This window comes from Triturus cristatus, chromosome 3_2 (genome assembly GCF_964204655.1).
Source record: "Triturus cristatus chromosome 3_2, aTriCri1.1, whole genome shotgun sequence".
Taxonomy (NCBI): domain Eukaryota; kingdom Metazoa; phylum Chordata; class Amphibia; order Caudata; family Salamandridae; genus Triturus; species Triturus cristatus.
Window position 1 is genome coordinate 701,024,412 of NC_140584.1, and position 25,268 is coordinate 701,049,679.

At 47.5% G+C, this 25,268-nt stretch overlaps 1 protein-coding gene across 1 annotated transcript in view; it reads left to right on the forward strand.

Annotated features, from left to right (window-relative positions):
* DNAH7 (dynein axonemal heavy chain 7) overlaps positions 1-25,268 on the forward strand; it is a 1,967,826-nt gene that overhangs the window by 1,821,153 nt on the left and 121,405 nt on the right. The gene's annotated exons all lie outside the window — the stretch shown is intronic.

A 25,268-nucleotide genomic window follows, 5' to 3' on the forward strand; every position in this document is an offset into this window, starting at 1 on the left:
CTTTCTGAACCAAGCAGGTGCTCGGAGGAGGGGAATGGGCCCACGGCTATGGGCATACATTAAACTGTTGTATATGAAATGGGAGACAACACACGAGTTACAATGCGTGCCATTACAACTCAATTTTTCCAACCCAAAATCGCTTACAATGCATGTCATTACAACGCATGCCATTATAACGCATTCCCCAAAGTAATGCCCCAGCAGAGTTAGAATAGTAATTTGCGTTGTAATGGATTTTGCATTGTACAAAATGTGTTATAATGGCAGGCGTTGTAAATGCGTGCGTTGTAATGTGTCCTATTCATACGAAACCCACCTCCAGGATCAGACTTTCCCGACATGTATCGTCTCCCTTTGCAGTGTCGAGAGGTACGCAGCAAGGCTGCCCACTCCCCCCATTGCTAATAGAGCCATTGGCAATTCATCTAAGGGAAGAGGGCAGGCAATGGGGAATTCAGCTGACTGGAACCCTTCATAGCATATCACTATATGGAGATGATCTGCCACTCAATGTGCAAGACATCACATCTAACCTCACTTCCATCTCTGCGGCACTGGCGGAGTTCGAAGCAGTGGCTGGCCTCAGAATTAAATGGGCGAAATCCACAATGTGCCTACTTTCCGCCGATCTCCCTCTTCATGTGGTGCACATCGGAGGTGTCACTCTTGCATGGATTGCTTGGCCTCCACGTTATTTATATATGAGGGCAATCACCGAAAAGTGATAGCAGGCGCCCGGTCCTCTGTAAATTTCTGGAGGTCTCTACCCTTGTCTCGCATAGGTAAAATAACGGTGGCTAAAATGGTGCTGGTCCCGAGATTGCTCTATCACTTTGCCAATCTCCAGATAGATCCTCCTTGCTCCTTTTTCTTAGAGCTTGATGCTCTCTTGTGTACCCTAATTTGGGATAGAGGGTGCAGGCTGAGTAGCCCTGACCAAAATGCAGCTGCCGATAGCAGAAGGACCGCCACCACCGGCCTGGCGGTGGCGGTCATTTTGCCATCATAATGAGCCCCTAAAAGTGCATGGCATGCACATGGCCCACAAGAGATATGCAGTATACTCTTACATTAAAAGACAGAATGCACAGATAGCAGTACTCCAAGAAACACATTTAATAGTGGGAGAGCTTGACAAACTGCGTAAAAGATGGCAGGGCACATTCTGTGTAACCACGTACTAAGCATTTGCATGGAGAGCACGTTCTAAGAGCTGCACAGAACATAGCCTCCTGGAGGGGCTACTAGATGGTTGGCCAATCTTAATAGGCAGTATTTATGAGCCAAACACGGAACAGGGTAAATATTGTGACTCCCTATCCCACACTCTGGCCCAGTATACAATGCCACAATGGATATTGGGGGGGGGGCATTAACTGTGTACAGGACTTAAGTCTGGAAAGATCACATCCACCACACCCAGAATCCCCGATCATTAGACAAACAAAGTGATTTAACGCTTGGGTTGATCACTAGAAGATCTATAGCGTAGCAAGTTCCCAACAAACTATACTCCTTCCACTATATCCCACACAATCTCAGGGTTTGTCTAGACCGATTCCTATGCACATCCCACATAATTCCCAGATTATCTAGGACGAATCCTGTCTGACCATGACGCACACACACTCACTCTAACTTGGCAACCGCCACCGTCCCCAGTCCCCACCTAGCAACTACCTTGTGAATGCCTAGAGGATTAGGTAATCAGACATGAACAAAAAACACACATTAAGAATTATTTCCAGGAAAATACCGAGACAGCAACCACGGGAACACTGGAATGGAACGCATTTAAGGTCGTAATAAGGGGGACATGTATCCAGCAAATTTCAGGAGTACGCAAGACTCTAGAACAACATATACTAGAGAAAGAGAGGAGGCTGGCAACACTGTCATAGCCTGCGGACAAAAATGAGGCAACACTGGCTCAGATAGTGGACGTTATAACCGCATATGCTGAGGTGCTTGCGGACCTCAGATGGTACAACTTTAAACCATACTCAGCCAGAAGACACAGGGAGGGGGACAGAGCAGGCACTTTGCGGGCGTGGTTAATACGGCAGGAGACTGTCTCGCAGACCATATCCAAAGTGGTAACTGTTGCAGGCACGACAGTCAGCTCCCAAACCGACATTATGCAAGCATTCTACACTTATTCTGCAGGCTTATATACAGCCCCAAGTCAGACGGATCCCGAAGCGGTGGACAAATTCCTAGCTCTTCACCCGTTACCGTGCATTGCGATGGCCACCAAAGCCACTCTTGATAGGGCTATCACTTCAGCAGATGTGACACTGGCAATACAAACCCTAGCTAAAAACAAGGCCCTGGGGTCTCGATGGCATACCACTAGAATTTTACCAAACATTCTCAGCACTGCTAGCGCCGTATTTGGTGGAACTGTTTGAAGCGGTGCTCCTGCATTCTCTCCGAGAGTCACTGATAGCATCCTTCTTAAAACCAGACCGTGACCCTTGCCACCTGGAATCCTACCGGCCCATTGCCTTGCTCTCCGCAGACTACAAGTTTTTGGGAAAGATATTGGCAGAGTGATTTGTTATCCCAACAATAGTACACTAGTACACTCGGACCAATGTGAGTTTGTGCCTGGGAGATGCACCTCCCACAACATGCGGCAGCTGTTCCAGGTTCTGGACCAGGTCCAAGGCAGATCCCCCTGCGCCGCATGCATGATCCTGGACCTGGAAAAGTCCTTTGATACATTGTCATGGCCATACCCCTTCGCAGGTGCTCGGAGGATGGGAATGGGCCCACGGATATGGCCATACATTAAACTGTTGTATATGAAACGGGAGACAACATACGAGTTACAATGCGTGCCATTACAACTCAATTTTTCCAACCAAAAATCACTTACAATGCATGCCATTATAACGCATTCCCCAAAGTAACGCCCCAGCAGAGTTAGAATAGTAATTTGGGTTGTAATGGATTTTGCATTGTAAAAAATGTGTTGTAATGGCAGGCGTTGTAACTGCGTGCGTTGTAATGTGTCTTATTCATACGAAACCCACCTCCAGGATCAGACTTTCCAGACATGTATCGTCTACCTTTGCAGTGTCAAGAGGTACGCAGCAAGGCTGCCCACTCTCCCCATTGCTAATAGAGCCATTGGCAATTCATCTAAGGGAAGGCAATGGGGAATTCAGCTGACGGGAACCCTTCATAGCATATCACTATATGCAGATGATCTGCCACTCAATGTGCAAGACATCACATCTAACCTCACTTCCATCTCTGCGGCACTGGCGGAGTTCGAAGCAGTGGCTGGCCTCAGAATTAAATGGGCTAAATCCACAATGTGCCTACTTTACGCCGATCTCCCTCTTCATGTGGTGTGGTGCACATCGGAGGAGTCACTCTTGCATGGATTGCTTGGCCTCCACGTTATTTAGGCGTACGCTTGTACTGCTCCCCGCGGGACATATATGAGGGCAATCACCGAAAAGTGTTAGCAGGCGCCCGGTCCTCTGTAAATTTCTGGAGGTCTCTACCCTTGTCCCGCATAGGTAAATAACGGTGGCTAAAATGGTGCTGGTCCCGAGATTGCTCTATCACTTTGCCAATCTCCAGATAGATCCTCCTTGCTCCTTTTTCTTAGAGCTTGACGCTCTCTTGTGTACCCTAATTTGGGATAGAGGGCGCAGGCTGAGTAGCCCTGACCAAAATGCAGCTGCCGATAGATCGTGGAGGCCTTGAAGCCCCATCATTTAAGGCATACTTTCTGGCAGCCCAGCTTCAGTGGATTTAGGCTGGACACCTATTAGGAGAGATTAATACAGACACAGGACCAACATCTATTCTGGCAATTAGGCATATGCTACTGCAAGGACCCTGACCAAGAGCAACCCGCCCATTGCTGGTGACAGTAGCACGTAACTGCATGCAACACATTCATCGAATGTCGCATGAGACTCCGCTTTATAACCCATTGCTACCATTAGCAGGCTTCCCTATAGACCGTGAACACTACACTGCGCGAGCCCTCCAGGTCTGGACACTCATTCACAGAGATAGGCTCCCTGTTTGTAGATGGTCACCTATTTTCCTTTGATGAATTAACAGACGTGACCGACCTCGCCAGAGGCCACTTACTACTTTATGGGCAACTGGTGGCAGACTGCCGTCGAACCTGGCAAATATAGTGATGCGGATCTACAAGGCCATCCGAGATCTAAGTGCAGTGTCCCTCACCACCTGCAGGAAAAATTCAAAAGGAGCTTCAGAGGCCACTGCATGACAAGGAGTGGGAACAAGCATTGGAATACCCAAAGCAAGTGTCCCGTAACTCCTGCTTTAAAAACATAAAACATTTTGTCCTGCACCGTGCATACCTGACACCCGAGCATCTACAAGGATATTACCTGAACACACAATTGCGTGCCCTAGATGCCACACCCTCAGTGCGAATTTCTTTCACATGTTTTGGGACTGCATAATACTACACACCTATTGGAGCACAATAAATACTGCACTACAGCAATTAGCAAACTTTTGGGGAAGCACTGCAATCATGACTTGGCCGTTGCAGTGAGTGAACAGGTAGAACTCCTTGGTCAGGGGACCCCAACACTGGTGAATTTGTTATTTCATCTTTTAGCTGTTTGAAGGCTGTTCTCATTTCAGGTGTCCAATCTAACTTATTATGTCTGTCTTTGGCCATTTTAATGGCTTTCAGGAGAGGGGCAGTAATGGTAGAGAAATCGAAGACCCACTAGCGAACATAATTTACTAACCCAAGAAATTACTGCATGTCGTTGACTGTTTGTGGTTCAGGGGTGCATTTTATTGCCTCAACTCTATCTGGTGTGACTCGTCTTCCTGATGCTGAAAGTAATTGGCCATGGTAGTGCACTTCTTTCTGGCAGTATTGAAGCTTTGTTTGTCTACCTTGTAATCTCTTTGTGATAATGTTGTGAGCAGAGCTATTGTGTCCTTTCTGCATTGTTGCTCTGTAGGACTGCAGAGCGATATGTCGTCGACATATTGTAGCAGGGTGCTGTCTGTGAGAAAGTGCCATCTTTCTTGCATGGTATGCCCTCACTTTTTGCTGAATTGCTGAATGTACTTTGACTGAGTATGCCCTGGGCTCCTGCCAATAAGGTGCTCAGGGCCTATGTTCCTTCCCTAAAAACTGTGCTGAAACCTAAAACCCAAATTTGAAAACCCTGGCCACATGTCAGCCCCTGGTAAATGGTACACTAGGTACCCAGGGCCTTGTGACCAGGGAAGGCCTCTAAGGGCTGCATCACTTATTGTGCCACCCTTAGAAGCCCTGTACCCTGACACAAACACACTGCCCTTGCAGGCTGAATGTCTGGGTATAGGACAAAACAGAGAGTCGACATGCCCCACATCCCTGTGTGCCATGCCCACAACATACACTGCCCTGGCATACATCAGCCACCCCTCTAGTTGGGTGCCCTATGCCAGTGATGTGGGTACAGGAGCATGAGCCCTGTGCCCCTACAGTACCCAGGTCCATTCCTGGGCACTGTAAGTGCAGTGCTGCCATTTAAGAGTATATGGTGCTGGGAGCTCGTCAACCACGAACTCCACAGCACCATGATGGCTCCACTGAAGACTGAGATGTTTGGTATGATGCCAGTGCAGGATTTATTGTACAATGCACAACAGAGGGCATCTTAGAGATGCCCCCCTGAACCTAACCTACAATCCACGTCTGGTCTGAGGGGCTGCCTAGGCTGCCACACAGCAGACATGTTGCTGGACCCCTGGGTAGAGAGCCATCCGCTCTCCTGGGCCTGCAACAATGCACATCCTGGGCGAGGTGCTAGGTCTCCTCCCCCAGGATGGGCAGGGGAAGCTTCAAAGGCATGCCGCCTTTGTGAACTTCTCCAGGCCACTTTCTGTACTCAGCAACTGGCCCCTACCGGTTCTAAACCCCCACTCTAGTGGGAACACTGGCCAGAAACCCCAAGGAAGGACAGGGGGTGTGCCAGCCTCTGCCAACCCACCCCTCAGGTGGGGGAGGCGAGGTGAAGCACATCTATGGGCTCTCGCCATCAGGAGAGTGGCAGGATAGGGGGTGTACTCACCCCAGGGCAGGGACCCAGAGGTCACTGCCCTTTACCTACCTGTAACGCCCTTAAATTTAGTATTTAGGGGCACCCTGAACCTTCCTTCCTTAGATCCAGATTCCGAAACAGCAAAGAAGATCAAGAAGAAAGAAGACCTGCAGTGCAGCTGCTAACAAGAGGAAGACACCAACTGCTTTGGCCCCAGCCCTACCAGCCTGTCGACCCTCGAACCTGCTCCTGCTAAATCCCGGCATCTCCCGTGGCCAGCAACCTCACAAACCCCGGAGGACCTGGCTACCTTGTGACTCTGAGCATCTGGGACTCCCACGAGCAGTGGCACTGCTCAAAGCAAGTAACTGACCCCTGGCATCAGCCAGGAACCGCAAACCCTGCACACTCTGCACCCGCCAAGCCTGGCCTGTGCTGGAGTGGACAAAGACCACAAGGACGTCCCCCCCGGCGACTGTGACCCCGAATACAGCACCCAAGGACCCACCTCGACGCTCCTGACGACACCTGCAGCCTCAGAACCAGGGACCCCTTCCCCAACCGCGATCAACAGAGGGTAAGATTTCCCAACACCAAAAGGCACCCCAGCACCCGCCGCCCTGCGGCCCCCGTGTGCCCAACTCCTGGGTACCTACCTATCCTCCAACTACCCAACTTACGTCTCGAAGTGGTGGTCGCAGCTGAAGAATCTTCATCCCCGAGCTTGCAGCCTTTGTTCGTTCTTGAGCTTCTCCATTGCAATCCATTGACCACTCGACGGCTCAAAAGCACCCTGTACCCAGCCGCCCGAGTGGCCCTAGCAGTGTAACTTCTACTCTAACCTACTTCCCCATTTGCCCTGAGCAAGTGACCAGGAGCCCAGCTCCCACAGCCGCGTGGCCTGCTAGCCAGCAGCTACCAACCACGGGCTCCCTGCCTCCCATAGGATAACATTGGGCCTACCTCACTCTGCACCCACCTGCCCCTGTGCCGCTAAGGGTGTAACAACTGTACTTACCTGACCCTGGGAGACCCCTGAGTCTATGCCCTGCACCTTAACTCTGCCAGTCGAGTACTTACCCAAAAGCCGATAACTCACTTTTCTTCCATAGGGTAACATTGGCTGGTTTCACTTGGAAATTCTTCGAAGTGTGGAGTTTCTAAACTTTAAAATATTCACCTAAAATCAACCGAGTAACGAAATCGAAAATACTCACCTGCTATTAGGAGAGATCCCAGTGCTGGATCTTGGTGCCCAGCACTGACCCTGAAAAGTAATTACAAGCACACTTACCGCTAACTCAATTTTCTCCCATAGGAAACCATTGACTGTTTTTCTGTGAAATTTCTTGTGTGTCGATTTTTGCAAACTACAAATATTCTTTAAAAAAACGTACCAACTGTGAAAACGTAATTACTTACCTGTTTTAGATAGATGTCCCAGTACTGAGCCTAGGACCCCAGCGCTGGATTACAAAAGTAATGAGAACATATTTTACCTGCAACTTGAATTTCCTTCCATAGGATAACATTGCCTAGTTTTTGCTGAAAAAGTTTCTAAGTGTCGATTTTGCAAACTTACAAATATTCGTTAAAAATTGTCTGTATAACCTAAACGCAATCTCTCAACTGCTTACAGTTGGTACACTAGTGCTGGATCCAGGATCCAACACTGAGCTAGAAAAAGTAACAATAACCCCACTTACCTGCTAAGTGAATTTCCTCCCATAGGATAACATTGTTGATTTCATTAGAAAAAGTTTCAGTGTCAACTTTTAAAATACCAAAATATTGCTTAAAAATCACAACAGTAACTAAATCGTATTAACTCACCTGTTTCGAGGAACTGTCCCAGGACTGAATCTAGGATCCAGTCCTGGAGTTAGAAAAGTAATCCTAAAAGTAATCAATTTCATTTAACTTGAAATTCCCATTGAGCTCAATGTATTATTGTGTTTGAAATTGTGTTGCCTATTGCAACAAACTGTAACTATTGCATTCAAAAGTCAATTGCCTATTGAAAAGTATTTAACTAAAGCATCTCATTCTGAGAAAGTATATTTTGATACCTATTGTTGGTTCTAAAATAAAACAACCATATATTTTTATATACAAACCATAGGCCTAGAGTTCAGTTCTTGAGTGTGTGAGACTATTTGCTGACTGAGTGTGTACGACAAATGCTTTACATTGTCCTCTGATACTGCCTTACTGCTCGACCAAGCTACCACTTTAGAGAGTAAGGTTATATCTAACTTTAGCTTCTGCCAAACCTCTGGGGACTGTGGACTCTGTACACACTGTACCTATTTGGGAACAGTATCTACAGAGCCACTTTCCTACACTGTCACATTGAAAATTCAAGAAATCAGCTTTGACAACTCTGTTAAAGACGCTGGGAGACTCACAATAGCCTTGTGCTAACCTTGTGTAGGTCATTTTAATATTGCGAAATGTAAATGAGAGCAGGTATTGGCCATCGGGGTGTAATGGGACACTAAAAAAGGCATTTTCAGGTCAATGACAGAAAAGTACTGAGCGTCAGGAGGAATATTTGTGAGAATTACAGATGGGTCTGGGACTATTGGTAATTCTGATACCACAATGTTGTTAAGGGGATGTAAATCATGTACCAGATGCCATTGATAAGTCTTAGATTTCCGCACCGGAAACAGACCGGTGTTGCAAGGAGATGTGCAGGGGTATATTACTCCCTTATCCAATAATGCTTGTATGGTGGGGGCAATACCCTCCTCTGCTTCCTTAGACAAGGGATACTGCCGAACTCTTGGGAGTATGGCACCTGGTTTCAGTGTTATTCTGAATGGGGCAGCAGAGTGAATGAGGCCTACATCATTTGGGCCAGTTGCCCAAAAGTTCCCTGGTACCTGAGCGAGATCAGTGTCACATATAGAGTCAAACTGTTGGGCAGCAGTGGGTGTTCTTATTTCCACTGTCACTGAAAGGGGTACTGCATTTTCGTAGACAATCTCACTCTTTGAATAATGTTCAGGAGGTCCAAACAGTTGATCATCTGAAATCTCCATGACTAATCCTCCTGGTTGAATCAAAATGACGCAGGCCCAAGTGCTGGCGCTATTGTCAAATACTTGGAATTCCCCGTATGTAGGTGTAATTTCAAGACAGTGTTTGCCTAAAATTAAGTGTTTGTCAGATATTTGACACCTGTGGTCTGAAAAGAAATTATTTCGGTAATTGAACAGTGAGGCCTCTTAGTTCTGGAGTGGTGGCAACAATGGTGTGTACTGCTGTGGAAAATGCGTGCTCATCCACTGGACGGGCCCTTACCTGATCGCTCAATGAGGAGTCCACAGTGACTGCCATCATCCTAACCAAGGGTGTGCCTGGTATTGAGCAGATCATAGTGCCTTTTTCATCAAAGTGAAATGTCATGTTCAATTTTGCCATGAGGTCACGCCCTAGGAGATTTACTGGAGACTGTGGTGAGTAGAACAATTTTTGTTTCACCAAGTGGCCTCCTATTTCTATTGGTACTGGCTTATTGAAAGGGACCCGTGCTGTTGCCTCAGAGAATCCCTGTGTGTCCGCTATCTGATCTCAGATGGGCAGTGTTCCTCCCGTAATACAGGAGTAAATAGTGCCTGTGTCTGTAGTACTTGGGGCTGAAGTGGCTGTGGCTTTATCTGCTGCTGTTGTTGGAATTGGGTGGATGTTTGCTGTGAAGGCCCAGTGACTAGTCGACCCTCATTCTGCATTTTAGTGCGACAATCTCTCTGCATGTGGCCCTGTTTCCCACAATAATAGCAGATAGGGGGTCCTGACTGTGGTCTCAATCTCTGTTGTCCCATTCCTCTACCTCTACCTCTACCCTGCATCCCTGCGTTCCTTGTCGTGTTTTGTCTGTTATTATAGTATGGCTGTTGGTCAGTGTTGTACATGGGCTGTGTCTGTATGTAAGGTGCGGCTCCCTGTGTGTTGCCTGCCAGTGCATTCATGGCAATCGTGGGGAATCATGCAACCGCAGTCATCTAATTGACTGGTGTTGCTAGCATGACTGTATCTGGTGTATCTTTTTTCATATTAAGTTTATGCTGTACTAATTTCGCGGCTGCATTTTCTATATCCAACTGTCTATTTTTGTCCCTTTCTTGCTTCTTTTTGCAGAATTGAATGATATGGTTTTGAATTTCAGGCCATGGCTTGCATTCCGTTGATACTATCCCATCTAACTTTTCCTGCACCTCGGTGGGCAGTCCCTTCTTAACTGTGTGGTAGAAGAATCTACAGTTCCCTCCAGTTGCATTCCATTTTCCCCTAGCTCCTGATGCCATTTTTCTTTCATTCGGGAAATGTTCTGGGCGGGATCTTCATTCTGTTGCATCGTTTGGGACATTAGGGACTCGATGTCTGGGACGTCATGGAGTCTGCGGCGCAAGTGGGACCATACAAAGGGTCATATTTTGTTAAATGCGACACCATTGTGTTCTGTCCCAGTAAGTGTTATTTTGCTATGGATGCTTTTTAATACATCTTCTGCTTCTTCTCCCATCAGGGAGGTGAGCAGGCTCTTAATGTCACCTATGGCTAAGTTGACGCCAGCAGTGTTTTTCTCTAGGGCTGCTATCCATTTCCCCACACCCTCTGTTAGTGGCAATAATTGTTCTTTCAAATTTTCCTTGTCTATTTGTTGCCATGGGACATATAATGGGGGGTCATGTGCATTTTTAAAAAGTAGTGGCATCTGTTGTGTCACTCTGGTGTCTGCTGTAGTGGGTTGTGTATGGTCATATTGGCGCGCATATTTTTGCCAAATCTTTCAACTTGCTGTCATGTAACCATAGTCTCAGTCTTCATCTCCCTCCCAGTGTAGGATGCAGTTTTCTGCTGTTGCCATATGTTGTGGTTCAAAGCACCCTACTCGTGGCCACGGGATCATTTGTGGTGCCAGACTCTCTGTCCAGCCTGCCAAATTGTCTGTGAAGGGATTGACATAGAAGTCTGAATCTTCCCCAAATGTTACTATTTCATTTGGTGTTAGGTCATTATTCTTTGGTGCATACTGTCTGCTGAGATACATGTTACGTATGTTTTTCAATCTAGTGGCACGCATAGAGGCTGTACCTGAGACATCATATAAAATGTCATCTGGCCGGCCATGTGTTCCAAACACTTGTAGTCGTTCTACCTCTGTTTGTCCGCTCTTTCTTCTTGTTGCTTGTTCCTCTGCATCTGGAGTCTCCCTTTGTGGTGCTGGGTGCATGAAAGTATGCATGGGCCTGGGTGGCGAGTGAAATTTATATGTTGGTACTGGTGGCAATGTCTGCCGAGATGCTTGTGCATGGGGATCGTCCTGGCTAGTTGTCGCAGTTGTCTGGGTCATTCCGAAAGCAGCGGCTTCAGAAGGACGGGGGGGGGGCTCATTATAGTGTGTTATCGCACCTCCCTTGTTTTCCCTGCAGTGTTTCTAGTGGTGAGGTGTCTGCCCTTACCTGATTTGATGGTGCTAGAAGGTCTGTGTTACTGAATATGTCAGCGAGTGCATCATGCATTTGCTCTACTTTCATTGACAGGCGTCGGATAGCCCCAGCCTGGCCAGTAGGGCTGGGTGACCGATTTCTGTGTAGTATATCCGTGTAGGGGCCACCTAGGGTAACGCTGTCCATGCTCTTGTTCAGGTTAGGGTCTCTTCTCCATTTACGAAAAGGTAATTGGTCAAACGTATCAGAGAATTATTGCTCACCGTCCCGGAACTGTTGATGTATAATGGGGAGGTCCATAATAGGGGTCTTGTCGTTATACTGGGATGTGGCGCTGCTTGGTGGCAGCGGCATTGGGGGGAGTGGTGTGGCCTTGGAAGTTGTAGCTGTTCATCAGCATGGAAGGGGTTGGGGCTAGTATGCGAGTAGTGAGATGATGCATGAGAGGCGGTGTCTGAGTCTTCATCCTCATCTTGCTGTTGTGCTGCAGTATTTGGTGCTGGTGTAAGCTTCAATGTGAATTGTGCGTCCATCTGGCCTGGCAGTCCTGGTACAACAGCTTCTATCATTGAGCTGGGGCTGGCAAGAGATCGCGTTGCTGGAACTATGTTCATTAGGCCTGGAGCTGTCTTCAATATGCCACTGTCCATTGGGGATGTTGTGGAGAAGGATTGTTATGTGGTATTGGAATGGAACCAACAGCTGGTAGGTCATTTGTAGTAGGGGTCAAGTCTATATTTTCAAGAAGGGTGACAGAGTTCGCCAATAGTTCAGCGGGGTACATGCCGCTTACATGATATGGCGGTGGGGCCATGGGCATGAGTAAGGGTTCAGCGTTTTCTTTAAAGATACGCCACAATGCTAGGGTATCTTTGCATTTCTGTAGTTTGCTGCCGCAGTACTTGGCTTCTAGGAAGGTAGTGGCATGATCTTGTGTAGCACGATCGAAGCTACCTTCAGGAGGCCAGGGGTGCAATAAATTCTTCGTGTGCTTATGGAGCTCTCTACAATGTTTAATTATGCGCTGTTCTTGGCCTGTGAAGTTTTTGAGCACATGTTGCAATGAGGTGGCCATACTTAGCTTGATTTATAGAGCTGTTCTTGGATGTAATTGGGAAGCTTTGGTTAGCCTCAGTTGTTGTGCTTGGGTGCAGTTGATGCCTAAAACTTGAAACACAGTGAGGAGGACAGCGCTGGTTAAGGGCGTAGCCGAAATGAATGAAGATGGATGACCTTCTGAAAGATCAATGATGTGGTTGTTAATCAGGTACACAACAATCTATGGTGCAGTGTAGTTTCCTGATGCTGCGCTCATTTCCTAGTGTTGTCTGGAGTAGTGCAGTCTGCCTCTAGAGCAAGCACGTTTTCCGTGTCTTGTGACTGATCCCTTAGGAGTGCTCTTAACAACACAGAATGGTATCCCTGAGAGTCTGTTTGCATTGTACCACTAGAATTGGATGTAGACAATATAGGTGAGGCTGGGAGGACAATATCTGGAGTGTTAGCCTCCTCTGAGGATGCCACAGAGTAGGTGGATCCTGAGGAGGATTCCCAGAAATCGTGAATCACTAGTGGAGAAGCTGGTGAGTATAAAGAAGGTGCAGGGCGTGTGGTCTGGTCAGTGGAGGAGTCTGATGAATAATTCTGCCAGACCAGATCCGTGTAGTATCAGGAAGCGGCGGGGGATGTATGTGTGCAGTGCCCGGAGGTGGCAGTTCAACTAACGGCAGTACAGACAGCCGGACTTCTGTTGTTGGTGTGAAAGTTACACATAGGATGTCCCAAGCAATGGACAGAAGGTCACTCTGATATTCAGTGAATGGGGTAATACAGTCTGTGTTAGCATTAAACACCGCAACTGCCCTACCATGTCTAAATGCTGAATAAGATCAAGTGTGTCCTGGTGGTTATTGTTCATAACGTGTGGAAAAAGTGCACAGCAATGACTGACAGTGTCGTGGTTAATAGCCGTGAATGGGAAATCCCTCCTCCTCCTCTGTCTACCACTTGACAGAATCGTCAAGTGGAAGACTCCAGGACTACAGGGGCAGAAAGACAGGAGTGCATGAGTAATGTAGACCCTAGCTGTAGCAATGTCCAGTGGGCAGTACTTAGTAAGGGGAGGCTAAGGGGAAAGGCAGTTACTCAGAAGGCAGGGACAGGACAGGAGATGGGGGACCGTGTGCTAATGATAATACAACAATATAAAAACAGAAACATGCACATGATATAGATAGACAGTGGCACACCTAGTTATTAGATCTCGCTAAAGAGAACTATAGAGGAAAGCACCTGGAGCTGATATGAGAAAACCACAACCCAGTCACTTGGGAGATGCAGACGGAGAGAAGGAGAGAGAAAGGACCAGAAGCATGGCCCGCAGCCATGCAGGTGGGCCAAGAGAAAAACAATCGAAAAATCCTGTGCTATTGAATGAACTAGAAACAGAAAGAAAACAATTCATGCAGCCAAAAGGAAAGAAAACCGATGGTACGATGTACAAAACTGAAAGAGAGGTAGAAGAGCGTTCACTTCTGCTGTGCCCGAGAAGGAGAGGAAACCACAAGGAAGGGTGGTGAAAGGAACAACTTCCCCCTTGTGAACTACGCAGTTGAAAAACAAAAACGCTGTTTACTTAACCCCTTCCCCACTCATGACGGAACCACTCCGTCATGAGCCACGGTCGCCGTGTGCTCATGACGGAGTGGTTCCGTCATGCTGCGGCCGTTGGCGGCCGCGCCGCCCACGCGGCGCTAATTCCCCGCCTGTGCGGGCGATTAGCGCAGTGGGCGGAGTCATGACGGAACCACTCCGTCATGAGCACAGCTCAACCGCGGCTCATGACGGAGTGGTTCCGTCATGAGCACCGCGCCACCGCGCTGCCCCCAAACCCCCCCCAGCGCTGCGGCGGAATTCCCGCCGCAGCGAAAGGGTTAATGCAATAAGAACCCTCCCAGTCCTTGCAGAAGCTCGACGTTGGCAATCAATTAACGCTATAAGTAAAACATAAGCTGAGTATTTCACGTGAACATCTGTTAGTGGAGCAGAATCCGTAAAAGCTGAGAGCTGCCAGACGCAGTCTCCTACACTTGTCACAATATAAAGACAGTGTCAATATTCCAGGGTCTTTCACCCAGGACTATTGTATCACTCCAGGGTCTTACACCCATGACTATGATATCTCTCAGGGTCTTGTACCCTGGGCTATGCTATTTCTCAGGGTCTTGCACCCTGGGCTATGCTGTTTCCGGAGAGCTGCCAAACGCCCCCTTGGATATCACCCAAAAATTTCCCAAAACTTGCAAAAGAAACTCTCAAACCACAACCATGAAACGGAACAAGAATGTCTGGGACAGTGCCTACACAAGTGTCAAAAGGCGTTCTGTTTCGTGGTAAGACAGTAGTCTGCAGGGAACAGTGACCTCGCACAGAACTGTACCTCACAGTGCTCTCCCCTCCACACTTACACTGGAGTAATTCAAAGAAAAACATAAAAGCCTTCGGCTTACCCGGGCACTCGTTGGTGTCAGTCAGGAAAAGGCACCGAAGGCAGTGTCTGGCACGTCCCAATTCCTCGCAGCCTTAGAAAGTCTGCACAGCCTTGTTCGTGGTCGCCAGCTGTTGCAGTTTGATTCTTTCACCCTATAAATGTGCTATCTAAAAACAATAAGACACTTTTGTGAAACGTAGGCACTGAGTCAGAGTGGCACTTTTATTTTAAAAACAAGTTCAAACGAGAAAATGTCAAAGGCACAGTTTCAATCAACAAATAACTTCGTGCAATCTTTAGTAGATAATTAAGTGTCTAAAAGACACATCTCAAATAATAAGCTAAACCATGCAATATTATAATGCTATAAGATCATGTCAATGCAAAGAAACGGGAGGGGATGAGAGACCGAGAGAGAGAGACAAAGATTTTCAATCTATTATGAAGACTACAACCTCAAATAGGCTATGCCCAGAATACAGCGGTCGACCGGGAACATCAACGCGTGCTAGATACTACAGAAGGTGGTCAATGCATGAGCTGTGGAGCAGATCTTTATACTTGTTTAATGCAGAACTATTAACCACAGGATCAAAACATTAACAGGTGCTTTTGACCGCAACCCTTCAGTTACTTTGTCAAAATATTAAAAATTCAGAAGTGACACCATGGTGGAAAAGATGTTATGGGAAGGTCAACTGATGCTTGATTGTAGAGCATGATGAAATTAGACTTTTATCAAGAACGATTTGCATCACTTCTCGGAAACTTTTAAGAAAGCAGAACTTTTACAAAGGTTACAGGTCATCTTCTCATGGCAAGTTGCTGTCCTAGTTTCAAAGGCTAGCAGAAAAACATCAGAAATCAGATATGAAGCAATGAGATGTACAAGCTGGCCTCCACCCAAGTCTTGCCCCATGTTGTTCCTCTAACTAAGGGATGTTTTGTGTCTGTGCAGGTTCACTGTGATGTGTACAACAAAAATGCACATTTGAGACCAGTGGGGCCTAGGTAACTTTGTTTATCAAGATGACAGTAAGCTGAGGCCTATGAATCCTTCGCAAGAGGGATGTGTATGTTCCTAGGTAGGCGTGGGGCCTATCGTATCTAGTGAATGTTTTAGACAGAATGGTCAAGTTAGCAAACTCTTATATTCTGGCTGGTGCGGCCTATGTGAGGGTCTCATGCTGCAGGTGTGGGGCATAAATGACTTTAGGCACTTATATGGTAAAACGGGACCCTGATTCACTGAACTGGGGAGGTGAAGTGAGCTAAAGAACGATGATGGATTCAACCCAGATCTGTGACTGGGGGTGAGTGTCTGAAAAGTTTCAGCGCTCCGTCCATCATCTCCTTGTGTTTGCTTTGTTCGCCCTAAGTTGGCAGGTTATGCCCAGACTTGGGTCCCTTGCTCACATTGCCACTGGATTCAAGCTAGCCTGGCGGATGAGGGCTGTTAGCCCGAAACTGGTCCCAGAATGCTTGTTTCCGGTCAAGGGAAGACATGGTTTGGCAGTTCAGGCTGGACTGTTCCCATGAGACACAGGGTCAAGACTGATTTGCATATAGCTGTGTCTGAACTTGGGTGGCGAAGTGAGCTAAAGAACGATGATGGATTCAACCCAGATCTGTGACTGGGGGGTGAGTGTCTGAAAATTTCAGTGCTCCGTCCATCATCTCCTTGTGTTGCTTTGTTCACCCTAAGTTGGCAGGTTATGCCAAGACATGGGTCCCTTGCTCACTTTGCCACTGGATTCAAACTAGCCAGGATGATGAGGGCTGTTAGCCCGAAACTGGTACCAGAATACTTGTTTCCGGTCCAGTGAAGACATGGTTTGGCAGTTCAGGCTGGACTGTTCACATGAGGCACAGGGTCAAGACTGATTTGCATATAGCTGTGTCTGAACTGGGGTGTCAAAGTGAGATAAAGAATGATGATGGATTCAACCCAGATCTGTGACTGGGGGTGAGTATCTGAAAAGTTTCAACGCGCCGTCCATCATCTCCTTGTGTTTGCTTTGTTCGCCCTTAGTTGGCAGGTTATGCCCAGACTTGGGTCCCTTGCTCACTTTGCCAATGGATTCAAGCTAGCCTGGCTGATGAGGGCTGTTAGCCCGAAACCGGTCCCAGGATGATTGTTTCCGGTCCAGGGAAGACATGGTTTGGCAATCTATTAATATACAGCAGCTACCATCCAAAAGCTTTCCGTGTTAATCTCCCCTTTGGCCAGTTCCTAAGCCGGAACAGCAACTTCTGAAAGAAACACGTTAGTTATAGATTCCTTACCTTAGAATTACCCGGAGGCGTCAGACTGGATCCGAAAAGCTTTTTCATCAGCAGTACCTCTGCGCATCGGAAGGTGGCATCTGTCGGCTCCGCGTCCGTCGTCGGCGTAGTGGTTGCGGGGATGACATCGCGGCAGCTGCTTAGACGCCGCCCACGTGCGCTGACTTCAATTCTTTTTTTTTCCGCGCCAGCTAGTGCACATCCGGGAAGAGCGGTATCTCAGTCCATATTTTAGTAACCATTTCTCGACTTTTGTCGACTTATTGTTTCGAGTCTCCGACTCTAAAAAGGTGCACGAGCGATGCCCGGTATCAAGGCCCGCGGTTCCTGTAACCGACTGATGTCGTTGATGTATCCGCACAGCATGTGCCTCTTTTGCCTGGAGTGTGACCACGACCCCAAGTCGTGCTCCAACTGCCGGTCGATGGTGCCGAAGGCTTTGTGGGAGCTGTCCCGAAAGCTGCTTGAGCACCGGCAGTCGGCTCTGCTCCGTTCGAGGTCCCGGTCGAGAGGGAGGGTAAGGGACCAGTCGCGGAGCCACCACCATTCCAGTTCTAAATCATCGAAGTCTTTGCAATCGCGGTCAGGTAAGTCGAAGCATAAGAAGAAGTCGAAGAAGCATCATCGTTATTTGACTTCTCCTCGTTGGTCAGCCGATCCGATGAAGCACGCGAGTGGTGCACCTCCCGCGGCTACGTGTACGGAGCCCAAAAGGCTTGACTACGAGTTTCCCTCCCTTTCCGGGACCCGGAGCGACTCCCGCCAAACTTCGTACATTCTACGAGGCGATGCATGCCATCTTTGGAAGGGTGGACCAACACCAGCCGACGCACCTTCGGGCCCCGTGGACTCGGTTGGAGGGCCTAGGTCTTCGCTGCCGGCGTCTCTGGTGCCGCAGGCCCCCTTTGGATCTAGTGATGCAAGTACATGACCTTGCTTCGGAGCAACATACTCACCAGCCTAGGCTGAAATTATTTTGTGAACTTAATACATTTTTGACAATGCAATAACAATATTTTTGATAATGATTAACATATATTCACTTCACTGTGCAAACTTTTCAAAATGATTCATTTAATCAGAATGTACATTTCACAGTAATGTTAACAAAAAATACAAGTATCAGATGTTCAAATTGATTTGTATTCGCCCAATGCATTTCGGGCCTTTTAGCGGCCCTTCGTCAGGGGATTCTCTGCAAATAGATCAAAGAATACAGGCATTTAAAGGTCAGTATGCAGGAGAGCAACATGTACATGTGATACATGTTTTTATGACTCAGCGTAGTTTCACACATAGACATAAATGAATGAATGAATGTCCATCTATCAATGAAATGTTGGTGAAAGAGTAATCACCTTAAAAACCAATCACCCAGTGTGGTGAGCAAATTACGTGCTGGAAGACCGAGTTACCTGATTTTCTTGTACTTTCCCTGGCTAAAAGTGGAAAAAATAAACACTGATATAACGAAAACGATCTACACCCCTCGGGAGAAAGAAACAGTACTATCGTCCCTCAAAACAACTGACCTGCAAAATGAAATGGATCCGCGTTAACACTAACGACTTCACGGGATCAACTGTGGGAAAGCATACACAGAAAATGCTTACTGACGGTACTTTTGGACATTTTTAAAACCCTCTTGTATGCTCCTCAAAAGCTCAAAAGAGTGAACCCTCACCTTTTCAATGAAACAATCGTAGCTTCACGCAATCACCAGTATGATTCTGAACGAGCTCCACAAAGCCGTACTCGGTAATCCAAGCGGCGTCTGCCTTATACGGAACCATAATAATCACCAAAGAAATAGGACTAAAACAATCCACTAAGAGTAAACTCGGCCGTCATTTTCGAAAGGGAAACTATTCTCAAAAACGCAACTAGTCGGCAGAATCGAGGGTGAAAGAAATAAGTGCAAGTTAAAGTGGGAAAGAGAAAAAATTAAGAGTGTGCCTCATACAAATGTAAATGATAAAAAATGAAAAATGTAAACGAACAATTGTGGACATTCGTGTTAATACCGTCTATATGTCTCCTACAACGTGCAAAAGCATCGATTTACAAGAAACATCCTAAATCAGCTTTTTCATTTATCCCATGGGGATCTTGTGTATTTAACCTCCTGATCCAAAATATCTCCCTTTGTAGAAGAGATTTAGATAGGTTCCTACCCGGGACTGGGACCATTTTATCAATGACTTGGAATTTAAGTTGGGAAATGGAGTGTTTGCACATGTTGCAATGTGCCGCTAAACTGCTCTTTGGGTTGTTATTGCGGATCGTGCTTTTATGTTCAGAGATTCGAGTTTTAATTTTTCTCTCTGTTTTCCCTACATAGAGAAGTCCGCACGGACATTTAATGGCATAGATGACATTGGTGGAATCACAAGTGGAACTGTGATGCAATTTAATAGTTTCCCCCGTTGAGGGGTGATGTACTGTGTCGCCTACTATTACGTTGTTACAATGTACGCAGTTGGCACATTTTTGCGTGCCTTTAAATTCTGTGGCAGTAACCTTGGACATGGTAGATAAGATTTCTTTGATGTTCTTTGATCTTTTATACGCGAATAAAGGTTTCTCTTTAAAAAGATCTTTAAAATCCTCTTCATCTTGCAACATGTCCCATCTATTCTTAATAATTTGTTTGATTTGTTTGGAACTTGTTGAGTACTTAGACACAAAGACTTGTCTGGTAGAACTTTTTTTAGGTACAGATTGTAGTAGACTTTCTCTTGTTCTTTGTTGGGTCTTGTTGATTGCTTCATTCAAAATCCCTTCAGGATATCCTTTGGATAAATACTTCTTCTTCATGCTCTCAATGTTGGTTTGACATGGTTGTTCAGACGAACAAATCCTTTTGGCGCGTAAAAATTGTGAAAAAGGAAGATTCTTTAATAAATTTTGTGGATGGAAACTTGTAAATTTCAAGGCGTTGTTCTTATCAGTTGGTTTATGATGGATTTCTGTTTGAATGACCCCATCTTTATTTTTTATCAGTACATCCAAAAAAGATAATGAGTGTTTACTGATGGTGTTCGTGAATTGTATGTGTTCATCTTTTAGATTAAGTTCCAATATCTTTTTAACCAACATTTCCGGACTGTTTTTCCAAATTAAAAAGATGTCGTCTATGTATCTCACATACATCATAGTGTTATCTGTCCATTCCTTATCTTGGTAAATGTGTTGATCTTCAAAATGGGCCATGTAAGTATTCGCGTATTGGAAATATTGTTACTATGTATGTGAAATCCTTATACACTTCCATCCCCCATTCCGGAGGGATGGAAGCTGTTGAATGGGCACTACTCAGACAAACCACTTTAAGAGCAGATAAAATCTTTGTATTGGAAATGTTGCATTTCTGTTTGCATCTTACTTTGAGTGGAACAATCTGTATTACCTACAACTCAAAGGTACATCTATGGGTTTTGCGGGGGCGCCCGCATACGCGAATACTTACATGGCCCATTTTGAAGATCAACACATTTACCAAGATAAGGAATGGACAGATAACACTCTGATGTATGTGAGATACATAGACGACATCTTTTTAATTTGGAAAAACAGTCCGGAAATGTTGGTTAAAAAGATATCGGAACTTAATCTAAAAGATGAACACATACAATTCACGAACACCATCAGTAAACACTCATTATCTTTTTTGGATGTACTGATAAAAATTAAAGATGGGGTCATTCAAACAGAAATATTGGAAATATTGTTATTGCATTGTCAAAAATTTATTAAGTTCACAAAATAATTTCAGCCTAGGCTGGTGGGTATGTTGCTCCGAAGCAAGGTCATGTACTTGCATCACTAAACATTCTGGTTTAGGGTCTGCCTCGACAGACAGCCCCCTTTCGGAAGCACCCCTTCCTTAAAAATTTCAAACAGATTTAAAAATTAGAGTGCCTTTCTTCTATACACATAACCCCTTTGGATCTAGACTTGGATCCGGATTGGCGCCAGTTGACCTCATTACACCTCCACCGGCGCAGCTTCCGATGGCATCACTACAGCGTATTCGCCCATTGGCCCCCCGCTCAGCGTCGACCCCAGCCTCCATCCCCACGTGGACACGATTTTTATGCCGCTGTTCACTTCCGGGGTTCCTTTTCAACCACAATGGCACCCAGAGGATGATGAGGAGGACTGGGAGGGGTCAGGTGAACCTTTGACTTACCAGTTGCACACTGAGCAGGATTGGAGAGAGGAATTAGGGGATGCCAGTGGTTTGGACACCTCCCCTGACCTTGGCATGTTGTCTCCTCCTACCATGGCTATGGAGGAGGGAGCGTCATACGCAGTGGTGTTGCGTAGGGCGGCCGAGGCCCTCAACCTCGAGTTTTCTACGGTGGTGGTCAGGACTAACCTCCTGGTGCTCTTTGGAGACCCTGCTCCCATTTAATGAGGCCCTCACAGATGTCCTTTTGGGCACGTGGTCCAGGCCCAACACGGGGGTTCCTGTGGACAGGATGATTGCCCGATGCCACCGCCCGGCTCCGGGCGACCCCACTTTCCTCTCCCAACATCCCACCACGGTGAGCTTGGTAGTTCAAGCTTCCACTTCGAAGTGCACCTTCCCTACCGCTCCACCGGAAAGGGAATCCAAGAAGCTGGATCACCTTGGCATGAAAATGTTCTCTTCCTCCAGCTTAGGGCTGCGGTCCGTAAACACCGCATGTCTCTTGGTCCCACAACTTTCTGGTCCCCAAGAAGGACAAGGGCCTGCGTCCTATCTTGGACCTCAGGGACGTCAGTTGCTTCCTCCGAAAGGAGAAGTTCAAGATGTTGACGCTTGCTCAGGTCTTGTCTGCCCTCGACCCGGAAGACTGGATGGTAGCGTTGGACATGCAGAACGCTTATTTTCACATCCCCGTCCTGTCGGCCCACCGCCGTTACCTGCGGTTCACTGTAGGCCACGAGCACTTTCAGTTTACTGTGCTCCCCTTTGGCCTTACCAGCGCCCCTCGGGTGTTCACGAAAATGATGGTGGTGGTTGCAGCTCATTTGCGCATATCAGGGGTTTCAGTCTTCCCCTATCTCGACGACTGGCTGTCGAAGGTGAGCTCGCCCCAGGCAGTCGTCGCCCACCTCCAGCCAACCTCCTGCATTCACTGGGGTTCTCCATCAATGTGCAGAAGTCGCACCTGATTCCCTCTCAGAACCTCCTCTTCATCGGAGCGGTTCTGGACAGGATGCGGTTTAGGGTCTATCCTACCGAACAGCGAGTCCGGGATATTCGGGCTATGATTCCGATCTTTCAGCCTCTATCCCGGGTTTCGGTCAGAATGACCCTGAGGCTGCTGGGCCTCATGGCCTCCTGCATCCTGCTGATCGATCACACCAGGTGGCATATGTGGGCTCTGCAGTGGGACCTGAAGTTCCATTGGCGCAGCATTAGGGGAATCTGTCCGATTGAGCCCAGATCTCGGAGGGCACTGTACAATAACTGCAGTGGTTGCTCACGAACCAGGATTGGGTCAGTGGCAGATCCCTCTCCCTTCCCCAACCAGGCCACACTGTGGTGACGGATGCATCTCTTCTGGGATGGGGCGGCCATATGGGAGAGGTGGAGATGAGATGCCTCTGGTCTCCGGCGGAGTCCAGGCTTCACATCAACCTTCTGGAGCTCCGGATAATCGTCTTGCACTGAAAGCATTCCTTCCCTCTGTCCGGGGAAGAGTAGTGCAGGTGTTCACAGACAACACCACCGCCATGTGGTACTGCAATAAACAGGGCGGGGTGGGGTCCTGGACCCTATGTCAGGAGGCCCTCCGCCTCTGGACATGGCTGGAACATCAGGGCATATCCCTGGTGATTCAACACATGGCAGGTTCTCTGAACGCCAGGGCCGACGAACTCAGCCACAGGTGCATGATGGATCACTAACGGCGTCTTCACTTGGAGGTGGTGCAAGGTCTCTTTCGAGAACGTGCAGTGTCAGCAATTCTGCGCGTTGGAATTTCCAAGGCGGCACTCACTCGTCAACGCTTTTCGTCGCGAGTGGAGTTGCAGTCTGTTGTACGCCTTTCCGCCTATACCACTTCTGCCCAGAGTGCTGAAGAAGATCAGGCGTGACCGGGCCCAAGTCATTCTTGTGGCTCCGGAATGGGCACGAAGAGTCTGGTATCCCAAGCTGCTCAACATTGCCATCGATCCTCCGACCAGACTGCCTCTTCGGGAGGATCTTCTGTCGCAGCAGCAGGGGGCGGTCCTCCACCCGAACCTGTCCACTCTCCACCTCCTTGCGTGTAGATTGAGCGCTGGCAGTTGACGTCTTTTGACCTGCCTCCAGAAGTCTGTGACGTAATCTTGGCAGCGAGGCGTCCCTCCACTAAGACGGTATATGCCTGCCGGTGGAACAAATTTGTGGCATGGTGCACAGCAATGGCTGTGGATCCCCTTTCTGCCCCTCTTTCCGAAGTACTCTTGTTCCTTCTCTCTTTAGCCCAGCAGGGCTCTGCACTGGGCACTATCAAAGGCTATCTTTCAGCCATCTCTGCCTTCCTTCGACTACCAGATCAACCTTCTCTTTTCAAGTCCCCAGTAGTTAACCGTTTCTTAAAAGGCTTAACACATCTTTTTCCTCCAATCCCCTTTGTTATGCTTCAGTGGGACTTGAATCTTGTACTAACTTATTTAATGTGCGCTCCCTTTGAGCCGCTTCAAAACTGTCCCTTACGTCTCTTGACTCTTAAGACTGCTTTCCCAGTAGTCAACACATCTGCTAGTAGGGTGAGTGAGCTCTAGGCTCTTTCTTCAAAGCCTCCTTTCCTGTCTGTTAATCCAGACAAGGTGGTTCTCCGGACCCGTCCATCCTTCCTTCCTAAGGTGGTCACTGCCTTCCACCTCAGGTAGACCATTACTTTTCCCACTTTCTTTCTGCCTCTGCATCCTTCGAAGGAGGAAGAGAGGCTCCACCGTCTGGACCCAAAACGCGTGCGCTCCTTCTATCTGGATCACACAAAACAGTTCCGGGTGGATGATCAACTTTTTGTTGGCTACGTGGGCGCAAAGAAGGGTCGGACCGTACACAAACACACCATTTCTCGATGGGTCGTGTTGTGCATTAAGGCTTGTTATTCTCTGGCTAAAAAGGAGCCTCCAGTCAGGCTACGCGCCCATTCCACCAGGGCGACAGCAGTCACTACTGCCTTGGGAAGAGGAGTTCCTCTGACTGGCATCTGTCAGGCGGCCATGTGGGCATCGCTGCACACGTTCACCAAACACTACTGTCTGGACAGCCAAGTCCGGAGAGACGGCTTCTTTGGCCGTTCTGGTCTCCAGGACTTTCTGGTGTGATCTTGGTTCGTAGACCCACCACCGGGGTTGGTATTGCTGGGGTATCTATTCTAAGGTAAGGAATCTATATCTACCGTGTTTCTTTTAGATGTACCAGTTACTTACCTTCGGTAACGATATATCTGTAAGAAACATTAGTTAGTTATAGATTCCTTACCACCCCACCCATCCTCCCCGTTCTGCGAAGTGATTTCTAGGGTTAAGGACATCCTTTCAGGGCCCTAGTTTTGTGCACCAGTGGTCAGTGTCTTGCATTGCTCTGCGTTTCTGGCACGGAAAGTCATGTTCAGAATTGACATCAGCGTGCGAGGGCGGCGTTTAAGTTGCTGCTGTGACATCATCTCGAGGACCACGACATCGATGACGGACGCAGAGCTGACCGACACCCCCTTCCGACGCGCAGAGGTACTCCTGACAAAAAAACTTTCCGGATCCAGTCTGATGCCTGGGGTAATTCTAAGGTAAGAAATCTATAAGTAACTAATGCTTCTTACAGATATATTGTTACCGAAGGTAAGTAACTTGTGCTTCACCACACACTATGAGAAGGAGGCAGCCACCCTGAGTAACAATGTGGATTCTCGTAATTACCCCCAACTAGTTATCGAAAGAGCATGGAAGAGGGCAAGAAATAACCAAAGGGAAACTCTACCTGAGCCCAGA